Genomic DNA, 8,721 nt, shown 5'->3' with positions numbered 1-8,721 from the left:
AAAATGATTCTGTACTCCCAGGAGTACGTAAGGCCCCTCGCATCATCCATGCTACCGGGTCTCATCCTAGAATACCCGTTTTGATTTTTCGTTTTTAAAAACAATAACAAATAACATGCATGATTCTTAATTATCCCATTCTTTTCGGATCAACAAACTGTCCACGTAATTAAATCAAATGACTAATCCTAGCGTACTACTCCCAGCCATTCAACGTCGCCACGAGCGGCGGCTAGCTCTCGTCCCTCCTGTACCAATCGTCGTCGGCGGTTGTGGTGGCATCTCCGACGAGATTCCCTGGTGAGGTCGTACGTGCTCCACTTCTCCCCGTCGACGGCGAATGGAGTGCAGTTTCTAATCCTCGGCGGATCTATCGAGGAGGTAGACAAGTAGTATAGTCTTCTTCTGAGTTGATCTGAGTCCCTCCCATCCAGATCAAATCTTCGATGGTGCTGGTAATACAAGTCCTTTGTTGTAGACCGAAAAGATTCCCTGAATCACTTCGATTAATTTTTCTGCTTAATTAGATCCATTACTTCTCGTTTGTTTGATCCGAGGCCCTTTGTATGATTAGGCATATAATTTCTTTGTTGCATGCAGTGTCGTAGATTCAAGAACCATGCATGCACGTGCTGGCCGGCTGATCGGCAAAACCCCTCGCACAGCAGTGGTGGCGCCACTCGATCTCCATCGTCGGCCGGCGTTCCCAGAAGGCGCAAACGGGCGGCGTCAACTCATCCTCCCAGCCCTCACCCTCAGCGTTCCCAGCCGAGTGGTGCGCGGCCGCTGCGTCAGTGCAATTTGTTTTCTGGACCGGCGAGAGCTCCGGCAGATCAACCCCATTGCGCCACACTGAAAATTGCAATATACTCCACTATTTTGCTGACAGTCTTATGCTTCTACAGTGAAGGTACCAATCAATGAGCTAACTAGTGTAAGTACATATTTTTAGGTATTAATACTCTGTTACTAGATAGTATATACTGATTTTAAACTAAAAACAGTATGCACAGCTACTAAACTAAAAAACAATATACACTGGTACAAACTTAAAAAAAATGGTATTTACTGACGTGGCCAGTACATACTGTTTATTAGTTTAAAAACAGTATATACTGCTACTAACATAAAAAATATTATATACCGTCTTTAAAAACTATCAGCACAAAGATAACATATTTGATTGCTCCATTAATTCACAACGGCAGCCGTACATGCTGGTGATGAACATGTTTCCGGATGACGCAAACCAAGAAGCCGGAAGAATGAAATGGTATGTGACAAATGAAACCAGACTAATGAACCACTATGCATAACATCGCTATGAGCATTTGCCAGTGAACCAGTATCAGTATGTGATCCTGATGGGCATGTATTAGTATATATAATATACTGCTACTACATTAAAAAGTATATACTGCTTAAAACAAATTAAATATGGGTTTATACTACTTCTAACTATGAAAGTAGTATATATATAATGGATTAAAAAAAGCAATACATACTGGAATAGAACAGTATATACTGAAAACAAATAGTATATTCTACTATATATATATATATATATATATATATATATATATATATATATTATACCTTGAGCCTTGAGTTAATATTATACACTTACAACTGGGTATTTGCTGTAGATCTTGAGAGCCAACGTACTGCAGGCCGTTGAGGCTGAGATGGGCTCTCTCGGGATGGATATGGCTCTTCTTCTCTCTTGACGAGTAAAAATTAAGAAGACACCACTAGGTGATGAATTTTGATTTTTGCGAGTTTAAAGAAGACAAGGACTTTGATGAGTTTATCTATGTTCAGATTTATCCAGATTTATTGATATAATTATAATTAAGAATACATATAACTATGCTAGATTTCTAGTTTGATGAACATAAAAACTGTATATAAGGTTGCGTTTAGTTCCTGAAAAAAGTTGGAAGTTTGGGAAAAGTTGAAAGTTTAGAAAAAAAAGTTGAAAGTTTATGTGTGTAGGAAAGTTTTGAATGTGATAAGATATGATGAAAAGTTGGAAGTTTGGGGTAGTTGGGAGTGAACTAAACACGGCCTAACTTGATGACCGCCGGCATGCATGTGCGTGTTGGTGCTGGCATCAGCGCGTGTATATACGTACTAAAAAAATTGGGACTTGATAGTGGAGTGGTGGCTGAACCACCACAACCACTAATCCCTTTTATAAGGAGTATACATAGAGTAGAAGGAGTATTGCATGAAATGGTTTGCAAGTATAGTGGGGGTCCTATTTGTCAGGATAACTTTGTCCAAAATCAAACACTTTAACCTTTATAATATTTTTTTATAAATTTATATAGTTTAATATTTCAGAGTCACCAGAATAAGTACTTTTATAGTATAAAATCACATATTGTTGTGGTTATAATGCAAAATCAGTCGTTTGTACGGGCGAGGGTTAAAGCGATTTAAAAACTAATGCTTAAAAAAACTACGCTGAAATATCTTAAAATCAATATGGAAATTCATTTTTTTTACTTTGGATTTGGTTTAATTATTACAGCAACCGATATGTCCTCGAGTGTATACTTCATCAGTAGAAATATGTTGCAGTATAATCTTGGGAAGCTAACCTGCTTTTGTTTTTTTTATCAAAATAGGTTACCCCACACTCTGATGTGCGAACCAATGTGTATATGGAGGAAAAAAAATGTTGCTAGAGTCCACACGTACATACAATTGTCAGCAACAAACGCTAGGGAATCCAATGCCAATTCTATATACAGTTTGTACTCCTACTAATATACTTCCTCATTTTTAATAGATAGACTGTTGACTTAGGCACATTTAACCATTCGTTTTATTTTTTAAAAAATACTAATATACTTTCTCCATTTTTTACTAGATGATATTGTTGACTTAGGCACTTTGAATCATTCATTTTATTTCAAAATATTGTGCAAATGCATAAGATATAAATCATACTTTAAGTAATTTTAGTGATAAAACAACTCACAACAAAATATATGGTAATTATGCAATTTTTTAGTAAGAAATTGTCAAACGTATATTCAAAAGTCAATGGTATCATCTTTTGGAAAATGGAGGTAGTATCACTTTTATATATGAACTAGGAAGGTAGCCCACGCATTCGCGCGGGCATGTGTCATACGCTAAGTTTGAGATATTTATAAGGGCGAAATATTAAACTGAGAACATCTACCACAATTTCTCCATAAATTGTTTCATCAGCATTAATTGCTTTTATAATTTTCTAACCTATTAGTTTTATATTGTATCATATTTAAATAATATCTATAAGCAATTATTTATAATTTTCTTTATCATTTGAAATTAAGGTAGACTTATTTTTTTAAAAAAAACATGTCAACGAAAGTAAAAATAAGGTGTTTTTAAAATTGCATATCTATTATCATAGTTCATTAAAGGATTAATTAGGTGGAACATAAAGCTCCACTAAATGTTTGGGTTTACATAGTCTAATATAATTGATGTAGTTTGAAAGGCGATCATATATAAACATTTCATGTAGAGTGGGTGAGAGGCTCCATGCAGCCTAACATGAATACGATAACGATGAAATATAATTGCGCGGTAATATTTTGAAAATATCATGTAGCACGAATACATTCTTATTTTTTTATGTAAGATAGATCTAACGATATAACTAATAGTTTACCGGTTTAAAAGGCATAGGAGTATTGAAAAAATGTAGCTTAAAAATTATGGTTGTTTTAATATCCAATGTTATTGCGAAGTGAGTGCACCTCAACTGGTTAGGTTTCTTGTGGTGGAACTTGCCCACCCGGGTTCAAGTCCTAGATTTAACATGGGTGTTGGCATTTACGACTAATTATTCTTTCAGTGTTAGTGACGTATCCATCTACAGCGAGACGCTGTGGTAACTAATTATTCTATTGTAGTTTTATAGCTAAGAGAGAGGGAAGGGACGCTAAAATCTATTTGATTTTAAGGTTCAGTCTTTTAGATGTACTAAAGGGGTAGGGTGCATGCACGAAGTGTTTCTAAAGGGCTAGGGTGCATGCACGATGTGTTTCTAAAATATTTCCAATACTATTTATTGTTTCTGTTTTAGTTTTATAGGTAAGAGAGAGGGAAGGGACGCTAAAATCTATTTGATTTTTTCTTAAAAATGTATGGATTACTGAACAATAGTGAGTCCGTAGAATATATATGATCCAAAATAATGATTTTTTTAATAATATAGTTAACTTGGTTCTTTAACTTTAAATTTTATAGTAAATAATCTAATTTATCTCCTACTTAGGCTATATTTGATGTCTGCTACATTCGATCTCATTGGTTGAGCTTACGTAGGGCACACAAAATGATATAGGCCATTAGCGCATGATTAATCAAGTATTAAATATTACAAATATGAAAATAGTTTTTTTAGAAAAATGTATAGAATGTATTTGCACAACAGCACAATTTAGTAGTTTGGAGAATATGCTCAAGATAAATAAGGGAGCCAATCTGATAAGCACTTTACAACTCAACCTTAAATTTGTTAGTTATGTACTTAAAAATATATGTACAAATGTGAGTCATTAACGGCTAAAATTCTGACCATGTTTAGCTAGAAAAACATGCGACATATTTTTAGACAATATATTTTTTATTTCTGTTTTTGACAATATGTCCTGAGTAATATTTTAATTACTCATTATTTTACTGTGAACTATCAGTATAGGCCCATTGATGCAAATAAATTCTATCTATACTTAACAATAATAGTGTGAAATGATACGTTATTTGATATTTTATATTATGTTATAGATCTACTTTTAGCTGTGCATGTTTGTATGTTTGTGAAGTGATATACCACCTTCACTAAATATATGATGTTGGTCATCAGTATATAAAAAACAATAAAAAATTCAAAGGAAGTATAATAGAAAATCCAGATTAAAGAACGTTGTTTTCACTGAATATTTAACGTTGGCCGTCATAAAAAAATACAGTGGAAGTGAAAATTGAAGTTTTAAAAAAGCGATGTTTTTTTTAACTTCCAGTAGTACGTACGTATACAGTACGTTTTTTTTCTGTATATCATTTCTTCTTTTCTCGGTCGTGGTTGTTAATTATACGTACTCGGTACGTATCCCCTTCTCAGCCTTTTCTGGTTGTTTTTTTTATGGAAAGTATTACTCGGTAAATTAGTAGGAATAGATTACTATTTATAACATATCTAATCCAAATGGTGTAAACTAATGGGTCCACCAACTTAAATGAAAATCGAGGGCTAGATTTTTTTTTTCTTTTTTCTCAGAATTTCTAAGTTTTTTCTATTTCATTATAGTGCCATGTGACAGTTTGAGAGTATTTTTAGAGCACCATGTGACGGCATGAGAGCGTTTGTAGGAAGTTTAATGGACTTTACACTAGAATTTATATTATTGAAAGGTAAGATTATTATTTCTTCAAAAATTTTGTCTCATAGATTAAGGGCAAACTAAAGTTCGGATAATGTTATTTTATAATAATTTAAGGTTTCTATTTTTCTTAAAATATCTTAAAAAACCATTCACAAACTTTTGAGTAGGAGATGGATTAAGTACTTACAACTTTTGAATCATTTTTTTCTTAAGTAAATAATAAACTATTACTAGTTAATTATCAAATAGGCCATCTATATGCATACCATGCAGTATGGCCACAAATGAAAAATGTGAGAGCAAGATACTCAAAAATCTTGTGATTAAATCGTCTCAGGAAGGCGCATGATATAGTAAAAAAGGGAGGGAAGTGTATGCATGGAAAAAAAGAAGAAAGGGAAAATGAAAAAAAAGGGAGGGAAAGCGTACGTACCCATGTACGTAGGTGCGTACCTATGCCAAGGAAAAATGAAAAAAGGGAGGGGAAGCGTACATACCCACGTACGTAGGTGCGTACCTATGCCATGGGATGAGAGGTGGGAGCTTATAGTATTAGTTTGTTCTAAGATCAATTTAGTTTAACGTTTTATAATATTGGACATACCGATATAAGTGAAAATCAAGTAATTGATACTTTGCTTTTCTTTTTCCTTAGAATTTCTAATATTTCCTCTATTTTATTAGAGCACTACGTGGCAGCTTGAGAGCATTTTAAGAAATTTTAAAGGACTTAACACATGTAATTAGAAAACATGTATGGGGCATATGGTAATATTTGTTCTAGCTTCGTGCATGTTTATATGCATGTGGAGAGAAATTAATTATGTGGCTAGCAAGCCATTAGATGTCTAATTAGTAGCAATTAATTTTGACACCTATTTACAGTTGTTCATAGTAGTTCTTACATATTCATCTTACGACTTTAATTATCCATTGATCCCCAATTTACTGATCACCATGACTCGCATGAAAAAAAATATGTACTACTTAAGGATTAGGACAACTGAAATTGATGAATTATCTGATTTATGTGATAGCTACTTGAGGGTATAAATGAATGAATTGACTTCTAAAAAGTTAAAATATTGTTTAAAAAAGACACCATTTAGAATCTTGTAAAGCGTGCAAACAAAAATCCAACTATGGAATCGGGAAAAAAGGAGGGTCTTAAATTCCCTTATAACACCCTTGTCTTTGTAAGAGTTCAATTGATATTCGTTAATATTGTGCTCATATTTATAACATAATTATTTCTTTCACCTATACGAACAAATGGTACAAAATCCAAATACGATATAACATAATACATTATAATTATTCTGTAATCAACTCTCGGTTTCAACTTAAACATAGCTAAATGTTGGAAAAAAAAACACAACCCGCAGTGCTTAATTCTTATCTCGCTGCATCACACCTTTAATTTTTCTTTTCATGTCATTAACAAAATTAATTGTCTCCATATATGATTTGATATATGGCAAAACAGTAGTGTCGCGTCAGTCGTGATCACCTTAGATGCCTCAGATACGACGCTTGCATTGTGCAGCGGGCCAAAAAGAGAACTTCGGACGCTTTATTTATTAGCAAATAATATATCAGATGATTTAAATAATTGGTACACCGATTCTAGTGTAAGTGTACATTAGTTAATATAGATTTTAAATTGTTAATTTAATGGGTACACGATATAATGGTGTAGACTTTATTTTGAAACAGCGCATTATTTGAGAATAATAGTCCAATGTAATAAAAAAATAGTTCCGATGATTTAAATAATAGGTTCATCGGTTTAAGTGCATGAATAAATCAGTTAATATAGATCTTAAATTGTTTATCTGATAGAACGCCATATAATTGTGTAAACTTTGTTTTAAAATAGTGCATTATTTGAAAATAATGGTACAAAATAATAAGTACACATGTTTAAGTGGAAATTATATTACATTATTAATTTAATGGTAAGACATAATGGTGTAAATTTTATTTTTAAAAATTGTAGAGCTAATTTAGTTACCAATGAGTTGTATGATGGTAGATTCTCTATTTGTAAAATTATGGTTTTTTAAAAAAATATATATCCATTATATAAATGGGAAGAAGTAGAAATAAAAAAGAAGGGAAGGAAGCGTGCTACCATGTACGTGCGTATACCCATACATGTGCGGGAGAAGGAGGAGAGGTGGGACCCCAAAGTATTTGGTTTGTTTGAAGATTAATTTCATCTAAAGGTGTATAATATAGGACCCACCGATTTAAGTGAAAATCAAGAAATGTTTTGCTTTTTTATTACAATTTCTAGGATTTTCTCTAATTTATTATAGCACCACGTGGTGGCTTGAGAGCGTTTGTAGGAAGTTTAATGGACTTTTAGTATATAATAGATTTGGATATGATGTGCACTAGGACTCCCGATCTTCCGAAAGGTTCTGATAATCAACAATTTGGGCAGAGTAGTGACATAAACCGATCCGACTTCTGGAACGAGCACGCTCTTAAGCCCCGCAATCACAGCACCACGTCTCCTCTGGTTATCACCCGTGCCGAAACATGGATGACCTCGCCGAGAAGGCTAATTCCTATTTGCGAATCGAAGAACACAAACAAAAACAAAGAAGATACAACCAAAATTGTAGATGAATGATTAAGCTCACAAGTTGGGGTCTTACAAACCGATCTAGCGGCGAAACTGTTCTCGACAGAATAATCCAAGCAAAACCCAAACTCTAAAGATGACGGCGGGTACTGATATATAGAGTTTAGGGTCATGCAACCAACCCTTGATGAAACCCTAATGGGTTCCAACACGATACACGGCCCAAAGGCCCAAATACAGTGACGCAGCACCATGACAGATTCTGTTTTCAACTTGTTCGATCGATTCCCATTGACTCGGAAAGAATTTGGATGTGGGACCAAAACCATTGGAAAGATTATCTTCTTAGCTTTCCATCCATATAAGGAACGCCCCAACCTGAGTACTTATGCGACCTGGGCGCCCATTTTAGTGCAAACTGGTCTTGGACTCCAAATTGTACTCGAGGTCGACTTGGTTTGGGCCTCCACCTTGATTTGGACGTCCTCAATGATCCTCCATGATTCTAAGTCCTTCTCCATGTGTCTCCTTGTCCCCTCCAATGTTCCTAATCACAATATAATCATTAGGTAGCAATCTATTTTCAAATTTGTACAAAGAAGAACATAGGAACGAGCTCACCTCTAAATTCAATTGTCGCACGCGAGCTCTTGTTATCGGTCCTTGAATGACCGTTGGAGGATTGTTGTGTGTATCCGAAGGAGTGATGTCCGCATCACTAAAAGTCCATAAACT

General features: G+C 34.3%; 1 long non-coding RNA gene across 2 annotated transcripts; it reads left to right on the top strand.

Annotated features, from left to right (window-relative positions):
* Window positions 1-214: 214 nt before the first annotated feature.
* LOC127758039 (uncharacterized) lies at window positions 215-2,820 on the top strand. 2 transcript variants are annotated; one of them, XR_008013574.1, is made up of 5 exons: window positions 215-455; window positions 601-910; window positions 1,209-1,273; window positions 1,647-1,755; window positions 2,634-2,820. It is a non-coding gene; the product is annotated as an uncharacterized LOC127758039 (long non-coding RNA). The 2 variants fall into 2 exon arrangements; XR_008013575.1 differs by having other exon boundaries at window positions 601-934.
* Window positions 2,821-8,721: the final 5,901 nt, after the last annotated feature.

The sequence above is a fragment of the Oryza glaberrima genome, chromosome 12 (assembly GCF_000147395.1).
Source record: "Oryza glaberrima chromosome 12, OglaRS2, whole genome shotgun sequence".
Lineage (NCBI taxonomy): Eukaryota > Viridiplantae > Streptophyta > Magnoliopsida > Poales > Poaceae > Oryza > Oryza glaberrima.
This window is presented reverse-complemented; position numbering and strand designations above follow the sequence as displayed.